General features: G+C 48.3%; 1 protein-coding gene across 11 annotated transcripts in view; it reads right to left on the bottom strand.

The window, feature by feature from the left end:
* Znf532 (zinc finger protein 532) overlaps positions 1-19,035 on the bottom strand; it is a 108,075-nt gene extending 89,040 nt beyond the window's left edge. For 3 of the 11 annotated variants that reach the window (XM_038329898.2, XM_038329909.2, XM_038329910.2), the window contains exons 1-2: positions 16,454-17,252; positions 16,248-16,357 (exon numbers count right to left, since the gene is read on the bottom strand). The gene's annotated coding sequence lies outside the window, so the exon portion shown is untranslated. Of the gene's footprint in view, positions 1-14,346; positions 14,471-16,247; positions 16,358-16,453; positions 17,253-17,372; positions 17,540-18,101; positions 18,200-18,701 lie in introns of those variants that run through there. The other 8 variants (XM_038329904.2, XM_038329899.2, XM_038329902.2 and 5 more) reach the window with 8 other exon arrangements.
* Positions 19,036-19,593: the final 558 nt, after the last annotated feature.

The following is a 19,593-nucleotide window of genomic DNA, read 5'->3' as shown; positions in this document are numbered from 1 at the left end:
CCAGATTTCTGGATCTAAGTCCCAAGTTCTATTAGGAAGCTACTGTTCCTCAAATGTTTCTTCTCATATGCTTTTACAACTTAACAATTTTTAAATCTTAGATTTAAAATATTTGCAAACATTTTTGAGATACCTAACATTAAAAAATACGGAGGAGGGGGACCAGTGAGGCAGCCCCCCAGGTACAGACATTTGCTATCACTACCCCAATCCCACACGCTGTCCTTTAGCCTCCCCATTCACACAGTAGCACAGGCACACAAAATAAAGACATGAAAATATAACTTTTAAAAAAATTGTTAAATATGTGAGAGGCCAAGAGCTGGAGAGATGGCTGGGGGTTAAGAGCACTGGGTGCTCTTGCAGAGGACCTAGGTTTGTTTCCCAGCACCCACAGGGTAACTCATAACCACCTGTAAATTCCAGTGCCAGGGGACCCAATGCCCACTTCCATGGGCTCCTGCATGCACATGGTGCATATACATCCACTCAAGCACACACACACGCACACACACAAAACAAATACATATACATACACACATACATATTGTGTACACACACAGGAAACCAGATATAGTAGTGGTACACACCTGTAATCCCAGCACGAGAGGATCTGAATTCCAGGCTATCCTGAATTACAAGCAAGACCCTGTCTCAATCAAATCAAACCAGCAGAGAATAGAGGCTCATTACTGTACGCCCAGCAACTAGACAACACGAGTGGGGGGAGAGGGAGTGAACTGGGGGTGCAAACTTGGAGGTGGGAGTTAGCAGAAGGACTGAGTCGTGTTCAAGGCAGTCTGGGGCAACAGAGTCTCAAAAGGGAACATAAAAGGGAAGAGAAGAGAAAGGGGAAAGAGAGCAGAAGAGGAGAGGAGGGGAGGGGAAAGACAGGAATACCTGGTAGCTTCTGTCAACAGAGGTTTTCTTTTTTCTTGGGCTTCTTTTTTTTCCAGTTTTTCAAGAAAGGATTTCTCTGTGTAGCTTTGGAGCCTGTCCTGGAACTCATTCTGTAGTTTCAGGCTGGCCTCAAACTCAAAAGAGACCCGCCTGCCTCTGCCTCCCAAGTGCACAACCACCACCCGGCAACAGAGACTTTCTTAATGGAATTTTTATCACTCAAACTTTTGACAGGGCTTCTGAGATGGCTCAGTGGGTAAAGTACTTGCTATACAAGCCTAGAGACCTAAGTTCAAACCCCATAACCCACATAAAGGAGGCAAGAGAAAACTGACTTCACAGAGCTGTCCTCTGACCTTGACAGGAGCACCGTGGCAATGCACACATCCCCACACACACACATGCACACATACATATGCACACACACACATACCATGTATGCATGTAAGCATACACAAACACATGCACACATATAAATAAATTTTAAAAAATTGTTTGAACTACTCTTCTCACTGCAAGATTTGAAGTCAGTGGTTTTCCACTGAGACCATTTATGAGCTGTCATTCTGAATGTCCTCACACGGGAGAAAGCATGCTCCTGGCTCCGAGTGGTAGACACTGACACCTGAAGTTGGTCAAGTATGTACAAGACATCCTCCATGTACATTCATGGAGCAGCTCCCCAACGAAAACGTCAGCAATCAGTACTGTCAGTCCAACTAAGGCTAAGGAACACCACTCTATGCAAACACCAACACTTTCTGTGACTCACTGGCTATTCTACCTCCAACACCAGAACCTTCTAAGGTCATGAGAAACCTGCTTCCCACACCGCAGCTGTGCTTAGCACAGACTAGTGGCAGCCACTGCTCCAGCCTCGCCCTGCCCTCTGTTGGAAGAATGGGCCAACAGCCACGGAAATGGTGCCAGTGGTTAACTATGAGGCAATACCCACTGGACACCAAAGCATTAAAACCATTTTTTTGAATTACAAAACACAGTACTTTCACCTGTAAACATGACTGAGAGCATCCCAAAAGTTAGACACCGCGTGCTGACAACTTCCTGAAGTAAAAAGGATACAGCCTTGGGGGTGTCCAAAGGAGGGTTTTTTACAGCACCTCACGAGCTGCTGCTGAACTGAAGGGGGGACAGAGAAAGAACAGCAGGAGTGCTGGAAAGATGGCTCAGTGGTTAAGAGCACTAGCTGCTTAGCTGCTCTTCTAGAGGACCAGGGTTCAATTCCCAGCACCCACATGGCAACTCCAGTTCTGATGCCTTTTTCTGGTCTCCACAGATGTTACATGCATGTGGCGTACAAACATTCATACAGATGTACACGCACATAAAAATAATTTTTTTTTTGGTTTTTCGAGAGAGGGTTTCCCTGTAGTTTCTAGAGCCTGTCCTGGAACTAGCTCTTGTAGACCAGGCTGGCCTTGAACTCAGAGATCCGCCTGCCACTGCCTCCCGAGTGCTGGGATTAAAGGCGTGCACCACCACCGCCCGGCTCATAAAAATAATTTTTAAAGGAATTAGGGGAATGTTGGATTAGACACACAGGCATGCACAGAGGGAGGGAGGGAGGACAGGATAGTGAGTCCTGTGATTTTCCCATCGTGGAATCCAGTGCAGGAAGCAGGCCTCCAGGCTATCTGGTGCTTGGAGTTCCTCAGCTTAAGCAATGTTGCAGATACCAGAAGTAATGCTTAAATAATGACTCTCTCTCTGGTGCTGGTTTTAGGGAACAGGGGTGAGTTCTAGATTTAAAGTGAGATGGAAGTACTGCCAGCCCATTTTTCTAGCAAGTTCATGCTTTTCCCCTCATGAACAAGCAAGTGACCACATCCTCAAACACTGGAGAGTAATGGGGCCGGAGAGACGGCTCAGTGGGTAAGCATGCACACTGCTCTAGCAGAGGACACAAACCCCGCTCCCACACCCATGTCAGGTGGCTCCCAGCCACCTAAAACTCCAGTTCCAGGGATCTGATGCCTTTGACCTCCAAGGACAGCTGCACTCCAGGGGTCCTGAGTTCAATTTCCAGCACCCACATGGCAGCTCACAACTGTCTGTTAACTCCAGTTCTGGGGGACCCGACACCCTCATACAGACATGCACGCAGGAAAAACGCCAGTGTCATAAATATATAAAATAAAAAATAGATAAATAAATAAAACAAAACAAAAAAAACCAAAAAGACCAGGTGTACATACATAATGAGTTCCAAACCAGCCAGGGATGCATAATGAGATCTTGTCTCCAAAAACTAGAATAAAATAAACCCTCATTTGGTTGGCTCTCTAAGTACTGCCAAAAGCAAGATATCTGTGCTGTGACTCCAATGTGCATGGTAAAGGATGACAGACAGGAGAGAAAAGCTAACAGAGTCCAGTATCCCTTATTTTGAGGAAGCTGGGCTAAGTCACAGTGCTGAGGGACATGATCTGCAGGCACACTCTGCACTGAGCTACATACACCCCAGTCTTGTCACATCATCCTTTAAGATTTCACTCCTGGAGCCAAAAACAGTACTGCATACTCACAATCCAAGCACTTGGATGCTGAGGCAGAAGGATCACTGGAAGTTCAAGGCTGGACTATATTGTAAGACCCTAGGCGACATTGTAAGACCCTGTCTCAAAAATACAAACAAAAAAAAATCCACAAAAAATAAAACAGAGATAATACCTAACTCTTCAGAGTTACTATGCATGCGTAGAGGTGTAGGAGCGGGTTATGTAAATATGATCAAAATATATTGTATGAAGTTCTCAAAGAATTAGTAAAAAATGCATTTTTTTAAAAAGAGAGTTTTCGTGAGGGTTAACTGAAACCAACCAAGTGAGTTCTAGAGAGATGGCTCAGAAGGCCCAGGCTCAGTTCCCGGCACTGACAAGGCAACTCACAACCATCCGTCATTCCAGTTCCAGATGATCTGACACTCTCCTCTGGCCTGTCTGCACATCCACTGTGCACTTACATTCAGGCAAAGAGCCATACTTGGCAAATATAAAAAACAGCAACAAAGAAACCTACCCAGAACACAGCAAGTGTCTAAATGTGAGTTACTGCCAAGTTCAGTGGCCAAGTTGGATGAACCACAGCTAGGCAGAGGCAGAAAGATCAGTTCAAGGCTGGCCAGAGCTCTACAGTAAAACCATCGCTGGGAACAAAGACAGAAAAGGGCCAGGCCAGTCTGGGGATTCTAGCAGAGAGAGGCCCAGAACAAACTAAGCCACAATGGTGGTGCTCCCAAGAGTCAATATGAAGGTAGATGCCACCAGAATTCCCGGCAATCCGGGGACACCAAAGGGTGTCCTTAAACCTCCTTAACAGATAGGCCCCTTGGCAAGGTCCTCAACGGAGTAAACCAGGAAGATTTTTCCTACCCTCAATGACCTGAAACTAGAGCACAGCGTAACCAAAGACACTACAGTTCAATTTGAAACTCTAGCTGGGGTCAAGGATGTCCTAATGCTCAGAATTAAAGGAACAATTTTAATGCTGACCTGTCTCAGTGAAACCATGAAAGGCCAATTGCTATACGTCAAGTGCAGAACTAAATATTTAACGTTCCCCCAAACCAGTACTAACCAGACCATCAGACAGGAACTTTGTACCAGATACTGTAAGTGCTGATGAGGATCCCCAGCATGCATACAAATGACTATACAAGAAGGGCTTAAAATGTACACGGATGTGCACATGCAAGACCCTTAACATAGGTTCACACAGTTCCTCCAGTGACTCAGTCAAGTCTCCTACCTCCAGCATCTGAGGAAAAGGCACTACTCACATGAGCATGCGCTTGTGGAGCAGATACTGCAGGTTAAATGCTTCCTACATGGTGGTATTATTATTATTATTATTATTATATTATTATTATTATTTCACTTACTTATTCTGTATGTGGTGGGCACATATTAAGGCAGGAGAACAACTGTGGGAGTCAGTCCTCCCCTTCCACCAGGGACTGAACTCAAAGAACCAGTCTGGGGACCAGTGCCTTTACCCTCTGAGCCATCTCACCTGCCCTTCTATACTGTTGAGTTGAGAAAGAGAACAGACTCTTGGTTTTGGTTTCTGTAGCTGTGGGTTTTTTTTTGTTGTTGCTGCTGCTGTTTTTGTTTTGGGAATCCAGTCCAGGATGGCACGGGTGGCCTGGAACTCCTGACATTCTCACTCACTCTTTAGACGACTGTGATTCATAGGCACTGAGACTCACCCAGCTTCACAGACTCAAGTTCCAAACTAAAGAGCTCCGGCACCTCAGCTCTGAACGAGGGTGAAGAGCAGAGCTATGATCAGGAACAGCTGGTCTGACAGCAACGCAATCTCAACCAAGATGCTAGGAAGCTTCAATTCCTTCCGCACGCAACAGGAAGACACCCACCCTTCAGAGACACCGAGAGCCCTAACAACCCAGAAATCGATGGCTCCAATTGCTTTTCTAATTGTACCTTCCCAACATGACTTAACTACCTCTTGTTCATCATTTCTTTTTATGATTTGTTTTGGTTTTTGAGGGTTTTTTGGTTTTTGTTTTTGAGACAGGGTTTCTCTGTGTAATTGAGCCTTGCCTGTCCTGGAACTCACTCTGTAGACCAGGCTGGCCTAGAATTCAGAGATCCACCTGCCTCCCTTCTGGAGTGCTGGGATTAAAGGTGTGTGCCACCACAGCTGGCGGTTTTCATCATTTCTTAGCAAAACCTCTCTCTCAGACAGCAGGTAGGCTCAGGGACTGCTGTACACATTTTCTCCGTGTGGCAGGCACTGTGTCTATCATCCCTCTCTGGATCATCCTTCCTTTTCTGTCAAACTCCATCGCTTACCATCCTCACAATTCCACCAAAGCTTATCTTTTTCAGAACTCTTTCTTCCTTTGCATCCTTCATTCTAGAACCCAAGAGAACATTTCAGAGAGAAATTTTACAAATGAAGAAAATTCAGTTTTGTCACAGGGAGTTTTTAGGAGTTTTTTTGAGACAGTGTCTCACTATGCAGCTTTGGCTGGGTTGGAACTCTCACTATGTAGACCAGGCAGGCCTGGAATTCAGTGAGATCCACCTGCCTCTACCTCCCAAGAGCTGGGATTAAAGGCGTGCCACCATGCCCTATAGGAAGTTATTTTTCTGATGGTTCAGAAATGAATTAAGGCAACGCTGTAAAAACCACCTTAATTAAGTCAAAGCTATCGTGGAACAGCTCTGCTAGAGGTCAGAACTGACTTAGTGACTCCAGAGCATCTCCTACCACTGGAAACTCTAGCAGCCAGCCACAATGTCATTCTTACAGATTATTAGCATAATCTCCTTCTGAAAGGCCAGTGAGATGGCTCAGGGGCCCAAAAAACTAGAACCCATGCAGGGAGCCCATGGGAAAACCAAGGCCACAAAGCTGTGCTCCAATCTTCACAGCCCTAGGGACCTCCCCAGCCCCAGTTCCAGCTCATCTCACCCCCCCATACACACACACACACACACACAATTTTTTTCTGTGTATGGGTGTTTTGCCTGAATGTATGTCTGTCCAGCCCCACAAATAATTTTTTTTCAAGACAGGGTTTCTCTGTAGCTTTGGAGCCTGACCTGGAACTCACTTGGTAGATCAGGCTGGCCTTGAACTCATGGTGATTGCCTGGCTCTGCCTGAGTGTTGGGATTAAAGGCGTGCGCCACCACCGCCCGGGTGCAAATAAAAAATACTTTAAAAGAGCACCTGGTGGCTATACAGATAAGGGCTGTGTCCTCATGGTGTGACTCTAGGCAACAACAGCAAACCATCAGGAGTTCATGTCTTCCACCATGCAGCAACCATACAAGAAACTGATGCTCCCCGCCCTCATGCCCTTCTGCCACACCAGTATCTTGTCCCCATCCACATGGAGGCTGAGTCCCTGACATGATCCTTCCGAAGACTCACTCACTCACCTGTTCAGCTACAGGCACCAGGGCACCTCTCCTAACAGCCCCATTCCGGCCATCCTGCACTCTGATGTAGCCATCCAGTCTGCATCCCCGTATCCTTGCTTGTTCCTATGCACTGTGACCGTCACCTCTAACGTGACTTCTCATGTCCTCTATGGGCTGACTCCTGCTCACCCTGATTCTTGGCATACTCCAACCCAGATTTAGCTTGTCCCAGCTATATTCTGAATTTTCCACAGTTCTGAAATTCAAAACTTCTCTTTCTCCAGGGCTGCCCATCCTGGTCCCCATTCCTCTAAACCCCAGTCCAGTTCCACTGCAGCAATCTGTGATCCCACAGCAGCCCAACCAGCCCAGAGACTCCCACCATACAAGGAGCAAGACTATGAGCTAAACTAGCAGATGACAGATTCAGCCAACAACTAATAAATCGCTGTCCACGCCCCAGGTTCATATTTGATAAAACTGGGGCCAGATGTCCATGATATAAAACTGCACTATAATTTGTGTGTTAAGGCAGGCTTTTGTAGAGGTGGGGGTAAACTTCCTCTTTGACACATCTGTATTACTATCTCAGAGTTCATCAGTTTGCCTTCCCAAGTAAGAACCCACTATTCCAGTCTCTCATAGCTCAATCACTTCGTACATCAGCCCCTTCCTACAGCTCAATTTCCTGGCTGGCTGGAACTCCGGAGTGACCTTCCCAGGAGAGCTGGTCCCCAGGCCACACTGCTGATAGCACTTTACCACATGCTGAAAAGGGAGTATCAGCCACCTTCTGAAGCTGCTGTGCAGTGGCTCTCCTATAACTCACTCTCTGAAGTCATCAATCACTTCAGTTCCTTGTCGGCTATAGAGACAGACATGGTGACTGATTATAGACTCTGAATTCCTATCTCTCACTATGATCCCAAATCACTGAGACAACAAAACTGGTGGGCATTGTTTGTGTACTGACCTGAGGCCTAGCAGCCCTATGACATCTTTTGCCTTATTAGACTAGAGGTGCTAAAGGGAAACCGGGAGTAGTGGCTCACATGGATAATTTCAGGTCTCGGGAGGATGAGGCAGGATTGCCACTGGTTCAAGGCCAGCCCAGCCTAGAGCTCAGTTCCTAGAGTGAATGCTAGGGAAGCACAGGCCCGGGCTCAACCAAGCAGCTCAAACACTAACAAGATCCCGCCACAATGTGTGCATCAGTTAAAGTATGACAAGTGACTTTAGACAGCTAGGTGGGCACCCAGCCGGGGATGACTGGTGCATACCACCACAAGAAGCAGAGACTACATGCAAAAACAGGAGGAAGTAGTGCATGGGGTGGGGGGAGGTTGTGTTGAATACAGGACAACTTGACCCCGGTTCAAATCTACCCATTCATCACTTAGAAATAGTGCAATCTTTTGGGGTTTTGTTTTTTGAGACAGGGTCTCACCATGTAATTCTGGCTGTCCTAGAACTCACCCTATAGACCAGGCTGGCCTCAGCTCACAAAAATCTACCTGCCTCCCAAGTACTGGGAAGTAAAGGCATGTGCCACCACACCGAGCAGTACAGCGCAATCTCAGTTAGTCACTTTCCAGCTGAGTCTTCAGGAAAATGGCAAGTCCACCTTCCAGAACATTAGCCTAAGGCATGAGGCACACACCTAGTGACCTCCAACAAGCATCGCTTCCTTTCCCATTCTGGAACTCACAATGAGGTGGAGCTGTGCAGACTCTGTGACCAGGAGACAATTAGGAACATGGAAAGGGCAGAGGTCCCTCGCAAGGGGACACTGATGTGGTCACTGTACTTACTGTTTTCCAACCAAAGGACCACTAAATAAACACGAATGATGGAGGCACAGAAGTCAGACCACTGAAGCGACTTTATTAGATGTCCACCCAGCATCCTAGACCACCCTGTCCAGCAGAAGCACATAAAAACTACATGTAGTTTAAAATTTCCTAATAGTACTTTTGAGGGGAAAAAAAAAGAGAAGGGGTAAAATAAACCTGAATTCCAGGTCATGGATATGGCAGACTGTGTGCAGAATGCATGAGGGCTTTAACCACACTATTACTCGCTCACTATATAAGCAATCTGAAAAATTAATGAGATAGTTCACATTTCCTTTAAGTCTTTAAATCACGTGCCTCATTCTGGTTCCCTCAAGTAGCCCAGACTATTCTTGAAATCCAAGTGTACAGATGATGACCTTGAGCCCAATCCACTTACCTCAATCCCTAGTTAGGGCTATAGGCAGCCACACCAGGCCCGATTTCCAGGTGCATCTTATGATTATGGACCATGTGCAGGCAAGAACATGTATATAAATATGTGAAGAGAACACCAGAGGAAGATAATTGATAAGCTGGCATTTTTGGTTAACAGAGACAGGACCTCACTAGGTAACCTTGACTGGCCTGGAACTCATAGAGATCAACCTGCGTCTCCCCAAGTGCTCGTACTAAAGGCCTGGGACACCACACCCATATTTCTGGCATATTTCTGTGTACAAGCTTTGTTCTGTTTGAGGTTAAACAGAAGTCTTGACCATAGTTAATGAAATCGTTGAGCTGTTCCATGAGAGATGAGAGACGACGCACAAGGTTTAGCTCCACCTAAAGCTGGGACATGCACACCATCCTCCTGCCTGGTTCACCCACTTTTATCCTTATTTCTCACAGCTGTAGCCGAAGCCCTAGACAAGCAGGTGATATATCGTCTCTGCATTTTCATCACCAAAACTACATGTCGACTCGTAAATAAAGTACAATAGTACAGAGCACAAGATTCTCCAAAACAGTAGAAAATAATGTCCTTTTCCTCAAACAGGAAGACCAGGGAACACACAACACCAGCCCCAATCTGAGGAAGGGGAAGTCTGGTTTGGAATTTAAGGAAGCAGTTCCAGGTCCCACAGCTAGTAAGAATAGAACACAGGTTTGTGTCACCGAGGACTACACAAAGAGGGCAATTTGGCGAAGGCCCCTAAACACTCCCATGGCCTTACCACTCAGAACTAACTAAACATTAAGCATCACCATTCCCACTTATTCTCCTGGTAAAGCATAACCAGAATTGCTAAAGTGCAGTTTATCAGAGTCCCCATGGGAGGCTTAATTCGATTAACTCATGTGTTCAGGCTCATCTACAACAAAGTTCAAAGTGAGCAGAACTGTATAGCACCAAAATGTAAAACTCTGGGATACATTAGAAAGTCACGGTGGAAGGAGTCTTAGATGAGGTTCCAGACCTGGGTTCTGGATCTCCATCTCCTCTGACCTACTTGATAAACCCACCCTCTATTTTGGGTTTTGGTTTTGGTTTCGAGATAGGGTTTCTCTGTAGCTTTAGAGCCTGTCCTGGAACTAGCTCTTGTAGACCAGGCTGACCTTGAACTCACAGAGATCCGCCTGCCTCTGCCTCCCGAGTGCTGGGATTAAAGGCGTGCACTGCCACCACTGCTTTGTATTTGGGTTAACTGTAAAAAATGAGACAAAAATTATAAATGATATCTAAACTATGTCCAGCAGTGAGATCCTTTAACGCAGATCTAATCCATGTAGCTTTTCAACACTCCTGTCTTAGCATTCAGATCCCTATAATCTATCCCTTTAACAGAAATCACAAAAACCAATGCCCATTACTAGCCCCAGGAATCAGCCTCCAAAATGAGTCTGCATCTCAAAAAGAGAAGGTTGAAGCTGAGCAAACACCTGTTTACCGTTAGGTCCCCAGGACTGGTCTACATGCAAGAAAGTTCTAATTATGTAAAGGCATAATAATCAACTTTACTGAAAACCGTACAATACTGGTGTGTGGGGCCAGAGGATGATCGAGCAGTCAGGGAGTGTGGGGAGTCATGTAACAGCTAAGAAAGCCTCCCGGTGTTTCTCTAAGATTATATTTCTGTCTGCAGATGCCAATGACCATGAATTTGCTCTCCCCTCTCGAATGTCCTGCCTGAAAAAGATGATTCAAAGAATTCTTTAAACTATGTTTATTTACGGTTGGATTATTCTCATCTCACTTTCAATTCACTTCGCTTTTCTCTTATTTTCAGAGCACATAAAGACAAAAGCATCGCTCTATTCTCACTTCCAATTTGTGCCCAGGAGAACTTCTGTCCTTCCAATGTGCTATTTCTAGAGCCAGCTCTCTGGTACAGAGAACACATTCTCCTCTCTGTGTGCTGAATGGTCAGGAAGGCGCTGGGTATGTCTCTGAACTCATCACTGCAGCCTTAGAGGAGAGTCGCCCACCAGCCTCAGCAGCTCAGGGGACGGTGACCCACCGGCCTCAGCAGCTCAGAGGATAGTCATCCAGTGGCCTCAGCAGCTCAGTACTCGACTCTGTGGCATCTGCTATAACTTGGGGCTCCTCCTTTGAGCACATTTTCAGAGCAGAGAAAGACAAAAGCATCTGTTTATTCCTTCTCGCTGACACTCTGCTCAGAACTGCCTCATTTTCTCATAGGTATGTATGAATAGGAAAAACCTACCACACAGAAGGTTCAGTACTCTCTGAGTTTTAGGCATCCAGGTAGTCTTCAAACTGGTTCCTCCACTGGGAGCTATGATCCGCCCAATCTGACCTCTGGCCCAGTTAGCCACACCAAAAGAGCTAAGAGGCAGAGGGCCCCATCCTAGGCAACTGTGCCCAACCTGAAATCAGCAGATCAGGGCCCTTCATCAGCGCCTGTACCTTCCCATCTCTTCTTCTGACTTCCCGGTATAACCTGCCCTCCACTCCATTCTCACAAACAGTGCGCCCAGCCTTCCACGTAAAGCCATAGACTTTCTTCCCTAAATTGCTGCAGGTGTCCCCATTTGATCTCCCTGCCCCTACCTTCAACAGCTTCCACTCAATTTCCAGGTATTCCCACAAGACTTTGGGGATGAAGGCTAAATCTTTCTGCTAATACTAGTGCCCAAATCATGAGGACTATCCAGAAAGATCCTCATCAGTCTTGTTGGACCTTCTCTGCCTCGTGCATCAATACGGCTACCAAATGCCTACCAGGCTTTCTCTGTACATTCACTGCTCCATTGCTCGCGTGCTCTTCCTGAACCCGGGCCAGCCTCACACACTCATGGGCTTTCCAGGTTCAGCTGCAAAGCCACCTCTGGAAGGCTCCTCCCAGACAATGGCAGTAGATGCCCAGCCACAGTTCTAGGACAGCTCTCCGGGCTACTTCCTACTCTTTGCTCTCTGGCTTCCTCTTTCCTCAGCATTCCCAGAACCTGGCAAGATGCCTGCTGCTCAAAAAACAATGAAGTCTCTGGTACCTTGAGGCAAGAACCTTCACACTAGCATAGCCTGACATTTCCTGGGCTCACCTCCCATGCCACTGTCTCTGCCTATTCTTCCTGACCCAGAAAGTGATTTTATCTTCAGCCCTCCCTTCCTCCCTCATGAACTCAAAGGTTAACTAAAACAGGAAAAAAAAATCTAACACTAAGGGTTAGAGACCAGCTTCAGTAGCCCGGGCTACACATAAGGAAGACCGTACCCCCCCAAAAAAGGACTTATTTTCTCCATTCCATTGCCATGACAGTGCCCAAATGCATCCACCTCCTTACAGGGTATCCAGTGACTTCAAATGGTAGGCATTTTTGAAGAAAACTATTATCTAGACAACCAAGATTTCGATAGAGATCTTCGGTATCATTTTCCAAAATTTCAATTCTATTACTGTGTGGTGTTTCACTGAACTGACTGCCAAACTCGTCTTGAGATTAAAAATAACTGCCGGAAGAAATAAAAGGCTGTTTTACCACTTGCAGCTCTTTGTTTCCATTTTGGCTAATTCCGATTAGTTCAGGGTGATAAAGCATGTCAGCCCATTACAGCTCTGTTATCATGGGATCTCGCTAGTGTCTTCGTGGTCACCAGCTCTCTTCTCTGGGAAGTACCAACTGCAGCTGTCAAGGTCGGATCTCTTCTGGATGACACAGTGAGCTGAATTTATTTCATTTAAACTTCAAATTTATATACATGTACCAGATAATGCCGAGTATTTACAAAAGTAAAAGTAAAAAATTAAAAATGCTGACACGAAACCTGTACACAGATATTTGTGGTAGTCTTTTTTTTCCACAATCACCTGAAACTGGAAACAACACTGCTCTTCAGGCAGAGAAAGGACCAACGAGCTGTGGTACATCCACACAGTGGACTAGTACTCAGCGACAAAAAGAGCCAAGAACTGACACTCAAAGCATTAAGGATGAATCTTGAGTACATCTTGCCACGTGGAAGACGCCATTTATAGAACATTCTGGGAAAACCCAGACAATATGGCCAGGGAAAAGGAGAAGTACAGTGAAACTTCAGTGGCCAGGGGTCTGGGTGGGGGACCAGTTTGCCTCAAAGGGGCAGCAAGAAGTTTCCTCATGATGGAATTATTCTGCATGAACTACGTCAACTCATACGTAGCTCTATTTACATGTCAAATGTACATGTCATGGTACTCCTGAGCAAATGTCACTGGGTGTAAATTAAACATTTACATCCTTTAACCATACCTTGATTAGTGACCATCCCTAAAACAACTTAACACCGACATATTGGGGCTTCTGTGCTGCTGTCTGTGACGGCTGCTGTCTCAGTTCTGACACTTGGAGGGGTGAGGAAGAGATCTGTGGGGGCTGAGGAAGGAGCGGTCCCAAATGTCCTTCAGATCCTTGTCACCGATACCGCCACTCCTTTCTAAGATTCCACATCAGGGCAACTTCTGTACAGGCCTTACTTAGCAAGGCTGAGTTCCACCAAGGACATGGGCAAGGTCACTCAAAACCCACACAACACAGAAGCTCGAGAAGGATTTCAAAGAAAGGGGGGGAGGGCAGGGAGCAAATCCTAACACTGTAACTCAGTCTAGTCAAAAGTGTAAATAAAAGAAAAGTCCACTTAAATGTGGCCTACCCTCTTCCTAGACTGTCCTTAAAAATGAGCTGCATGGCTGCATGGGTGTGGTGGCACATGCCTGTAACTTCAACACTCGGATGAAGTCTGAGGGGAGCCTGAGCTTTATATCAAAACCCTGTCTCCAAGGTGGGTGGGGTGTTTGGGAGAAAGGAGGAGAGGGTGGGAGGAAGGGCAGGAGGGAAGGAAAGTGAGAAAGACTATGAACACAGAATGAAACCCTGAACCAGGTTAGACTGAGCTGTTAAAAAAAACAAAAAAAAAACAACCTTGGATTGAGCGCTCCTTAACATGGAAAATATGACTCAATTGCAGGCAAAGGAAGAAAACAAGCAAGTGTTCACCACCCAGTTACACTCTGTTTCCAGTGTGTGCTCGCCAAACCCGCACATTCCTGCTGCAGACAGGGAAGGCCCGAAGGTCCTCCTCAGAGACTGCCTCAGGAAACAGCAAGCAGGCGCCAGCTGTAGCTCCAGTATGGGTGCCATGGTGTTCCCTCCTGGCTCTCTCAGAAAGGAGCAAGCCCTTGCTTATTCTCCAGACCGCTCTGGGTCTCCCCCCCCCCTCACCCCCCCCTGCCCCCCCAGGAGACGTGGGCCTGCTACCTTGTTACAGCCCAGCCTGGGATCAACACCTGAGGCCAGTTCCAATCCAAGATGAGCTCATGATTGCTGCCTGGGAGAACCAGCTCCCCAGCCTCCAACAGCGTTTGCAGCTGGAAAGACTGGCCTAAATGCAAAACAAATGCTATTTTCAGGAGAGGCTTCTAGGGGGAGGGGGAGGGGGAGGGGGAGGGGGAGGGGACGGGTGGGGGGAGAACAAAGCTAAAACCACCAAGAGAGTACACCAGACCAGAACATTCCATGACATGCAGGCCCTAAAAAGGGCTTTTAAAATACACTCTCAAGAAACGGTCATTGTAAGGGGGCGAGCAGTGAAAGCTAAATAAAACCCCTGCCCCTGGAAAGACAGGAATGAAGCACTGAACGATACAACAGCTTACTGTATTAGGCTAATGAAGGCTTATCACATTAGCCATCTGAATTTTAGCTGGCACCAGAAACGCAGGGGCCAACACGCCATGCAGTATAGGCTGGAATATGCTCGACAAGCATTATCCCTACCACAATCGTCTGCACAACTCTGGCAGTCGGAAACGAGGTAGAACTGAAAACCAATTTTAGCACATGATTTGCAAAGGACCTTCTTCCATCGTGGAAGCCATTTGCTGGTATATCTGTCTGCGATCACATTTATCTCTATTAAATACTACATAAAGTATTCCAAGCTAACCATGCACTCTAGTCTCCCCTTTTTCGCCAGTGCTAGCACATGGGTGACTCTCTGCAGCCCCCCCCAATTCCAACAATAAAAACCCTGCATACTTAACGCCCTTCACTGCTGACAGACTGCCCACCACTGCCAGCACACTTCACCAGCTCTAAGATCCTCTGCATTTCTTAACAGACTAGTCTGCTGGAGCCAGAGAGGAACATGATACGCACTTCAAAGAGAGAAAATGTATTTGCAATCAGGTCTCCCATGGGCTCCTCTTGACTGTACTTTTACCAAACAAGCAGAAAGGCAGAACCAGCTCTGTTGGCTGAGATCATTGGACCTGACTCTGGTGTGACTGGTTTCCTGTTTGGGGAAGTTGCAGTTCTTTGCACAAGGAACCCCAAGGCAAAATGTTTAGTGTTCTCCTGGAAGCTCCCACAGCCTTTGTTCTTCCCTGACTTGCTGCCCTTCTCTGCTTTCTCCTCTCCTCCTCTTCTAGCACTAGTTTACATTTTTTTGCCAGCCCAATTCTAAATGCAGGAAAGCATTAGACATTTTCTACCACCCACTACAGGAAAGCTGCAAGCTAACAGTCACTTTTTTTTTTTTTGCACAGATAAAGCCGGACAGACCTGGGTTCCTTCTAGTCCTTCGCTAGTCCTCCACACTGAGATGTATGCCACAAATAATCCATTGGCGAGCTCACTGTCGACAGCCCCCAGAATCAATAAAGGACATTCCACCACTTGACTGAAAAACCTTTCAGGTCAACACAGAGAGCGTGGAGAAGGAGAGGTGATAGATGAACAAAAGACAATCTACCTCCAGGCTCCTCAGATCCTAAAAAGCTGGCTGGGCTACTTGGATTTGATGAAGCCCTTCCTTTTCTTACAATTGTGGGCAAAATGTGCCATGTGGACTGCTTCTATGCAAAACCAGTGCGTTCTCCACAGGCCCAGCCGCCTACCACCCTCCAGACATGCCTTTCCAGGCCTGGCTCTTTCAAATGCCCAGGCACATGCGATTTAATGAAGGCATTCAGATCTCGCCTGGATAACAACACCATCAAAAAAGTCAGTGGAACCCATTAAGCATGGATAACATGAAAGGTATTTGGTCTCCACTCTGAACCCCACTTATCTCCAGGGTACCAAATCCACTAGCGGTCTGTGTCAGAATGGATGTGCAAATTAATATTTAAATTCATGCTAAAAATAGCTTATCTCACCTTGTGAACCTTGACCTTTTGAAAAGACTTTGGACCAGTGCTCAGTTACTGTCACACGGTTGCATTCTCTGCAAATATGAAAGGGTTAAAAGCAGCCCCAGTCAACAGGCCTACAAGGAAGAAAAAAAAAAAAAAAAAGACAGCATGTATGGCTGACAACATCACTGGATCGCATCTATGCTCATTTCCCAGAACAATATTGTTACCTTTTGGCCTTCATAATAGTCCCAAGAATCCCCAACACCCTTTAGTAGCATCTAAAAGGAAAAGCACAAAACAGAACATAGCCTGCAAGAGAAAAAAGCATGCAAAGTAGCATTCTCCAGCAACAAACCACCATCACAAATCCATCAGTTCATTCTGGTTGTTTCCTTAAAAACAGACAGAGAGAGAGAGAAAGAGAGAGAGAGAGAGAGAGAGAGAGAGAGAGAGAGAGAGAGAGAGAGAGAGAGAGAGAGAGAGACTGCACAAACCAAGTGTCCCCACCCTAACAAGACACATACTTTTTTTTTCTTTAATAAGGGTCATAAATCTCAGCTCCTTGTCCATCCCTTAAGCAAAAGCAAAAGGCAGGAACAGCCCATCTCAGCTCAGCCACTGCAAACCTGCACCTCTCTCGCCCATCATCCCTACACAGGCTCTTTTAGGGCTCCATTAGTCACGTACCAGTGCTGTGTGGTGTCTAAGTGTGCATTTACATACTGGGTTGGGATGGTACCTTCCTGCAAGCTCCTCTGCTTTTGGCTGCCATGAAGGGAGGAAGCTGCTATCCCACTGTAGTAGCTCAGTGACTGCATTGTGTTCAGGAGCTGATCTGCCTCAAACCAGTTTCAGCCGGTTCTGGTCACCCTACATAAAAAAGCTATGGCAACCCTCGCTGAGTTGCCAACAAGTCCCTGAAAACCATCAGCACAGGGTGGGCGCTCGCTGGGGGTGGCCTCTCCCTTTTAGGGCTTCCTGAGGAGGGAAAGGTCATTGTGTGTGCCCCCTCCACACGAGCACAGAACCTTGGAAAGGCTCACCTCACGAGCCCCCCACAGCCTCTCGGGGCTCATCCCCCTCCCCTCCAGCCCGAAGCCCACCGCAGACACTGTTTTTCCCCCTCCTTCTCTTTCCCCCACTTACCTCCCACAACCTGGCTCAGATCTTTGTGTACGTGTGTGTCAGTGTGTGTTCTCTGTGTTGGTGGCTGACAAAGAGCCCCCAGGAAAGCAATCTATGTGTGTCTCCTCACACAGGATGCGTCGGCTGCAGGAGCCGGCCTGGCCTCCTAGCAGAGTGGTGCTGGCTTGTTGACCAGGCTCCTCTCTGCCTGTCACCCCCACCCCACCCAGCCCCCTCCTCCCTTCCGTCCTTCTCTCTCTCTCTCAGCCCTGTCACCACCACCACCAGCAGCCCCCCCAGTCTCCTCCTCCTCCAACCTTCTCTTCTTTCAAGCACCTGGGGGGGGAGAAGTCCAAATCCCTTCACCTCTGGGTAGTTCACTGGTGAGGTGTGGGGCGCAAGGGGACAAGTCAAGGGACAGTAGGGAAAGAGGGGGCACCCAGGCCTTGGGAAAATCATCTGTGCACAATCAGCTCTGGCGGGGGAGGCGAGCCCGCGCTCACGTGGCCCCCTCTGGAGCCGGTGGGGCCTAACAACACCGGCCCTGCCTCGGGCCCCCCCTTAGGAAGCTGGCTGGGCGCGAAGGCCGGCCGTCCCCAAGGCCAGGGTGGGACAGGCCGCCGCACTCAGGCCAAGGGGCCTGAGCTTCGCGCTCGCCGTGACCGGCGGGGTGGCACGAGGGGCCCGATGCCCCCTCCCGCCCACGTCCGCCCGTACCCCCACGGCCCCCTGTCCCAGGCGCACACCCACCCCCTGGCCGGGCGGGCCTCCGCAGCGCTCAAGCCCGGGTGTCCGGGCCGCGGCTCGGACGACCTCTGCTCCGCGCGCCGCCGGCGGCTGCTGCTGCTGCGCCCGCTGCAGTGCGAGCGGCGGCGGCGGCGGCGGCTTCCATGCTACGGGCGTGTCGCGCCTACCCGCCGCCGGGGTCTGTGTGCGAGAGCGGGAGCCGGGGCCTCGCCACCCTGGGGCTCCCCCGCCGCCGCGGCCTCGCCGTGCGCCCGGACGCCAGCCCCGCTCCGGGGCGCGGGCTCTAGGCCGCGCGGCGGCGGCGGCTCGGCCCGGGCCACGCCGGGGCCTAGCGCTCGGGCCGCCCGGGCGGCGAGCGAACAAAAGGGAGCGCGGCGAGGGGGAGGGGGCGCCGTGGGGGAAGGGAGCCCGAGCCGGGCGGCGGAGCGCGAAGCCCGCGGCCGCGACGCCCCACCGGCCCGCGGCGCCTCGCCCGGGTAGACGGCTGCGGGCGCGCGGCACGGCCCGGCCCGGCCCGGCCCGGAGGTGCTGGTGGCGGTGCTGGGGACGGGGCCGAGCGGGGGCTGTTTTGCTGTCTTTTCAAACGACACTTGAGACTCTCACCTAGTCCTTTTCCATGGCCCCAAGCCGCGACTTACTGGAGTGGAAGGAAGCAAGGCCTCGCCAAAGATGGTTGAAAAAAAAAATGCCCGTGAGCCTCTCTACCCAGGATCTTGAAGCCAAGGTGGTGGTTGTGCTGTCCTCCTCGTAATGGTGGCAAATAAGTAAGAAGAGAGCAAGCTATCTTCAGATAAATTCAATCTGAGATTCTCCCAGGAGGTGGAAGAAAGGGCTCCCTTCTGTTAGTTAGTGGTTTGGAGCCCTTTTCGCCTTAAACTGAGCCACAAAAGAATGGAAGACACCCCTGGGGTGGGGAGAAAGCCCTGGTGTAAAAGACACACGTTTTTGCTTTCAGAGAAAAAGCCACTGGGGCCAGATTGAAGCATGGCATGTTCGGTTCATGTATGGTGTTTTTTTTTTTTTTTTTAAACGGGGGAATGATATGAGTAAACACGCTGTAATAGCTGGGTCTTTAAGTTCTATAAGGGAAATGGTGCACAAATGTAACAAGCACAAGTTGTACATACAGCAGGTGGTCATGGCTTACAGAACACAGGCAAAAAGATACATACAGAAACCCAGCCAAAGGCCAGGAAGGGAGATAATCGTAAGCCATCTGAGACGGAGGTGCAGCGCTTCCTTCTACACCAGATGAAATATGCTGTTTTCCAGCCCTGTCCTGGTGCCCATACTGAGCACAGTCGAGCACGCCACTGAAAAGGTTTCTTTCTTTTGTTGTTGTTGTTTAGACAAGAGAAACCTCCATGTTGAGCTAATTGTACTGACTTGGAAGCAGGACAAAATGGAAGATCTGGAAAAAAAAAAAAAAAAAAACTGCCACCATTACCTCCTAAAAAGGCTCGCTCCTGTTTGCTTGTACTCTGAAGACAACACT

Source organism: Arvicola amphibius, chromosome 5 (assembly GCF_903992535.2).
Source record: "Arvicola amphibius chromosome 5, mArvAmp1.2, whole genome shotgun sequence".
Lineage (NCBI taxonomy): Eukaryota > Metazoa > Chordata > Mammalia > Rodentia > Cricetidae > Arvicola > Arvicola amphibius.
Note: the sequence above shows the minus strand (reverse complement) of the source record. Positions and strands in the feature narration are given on the sequence as shown.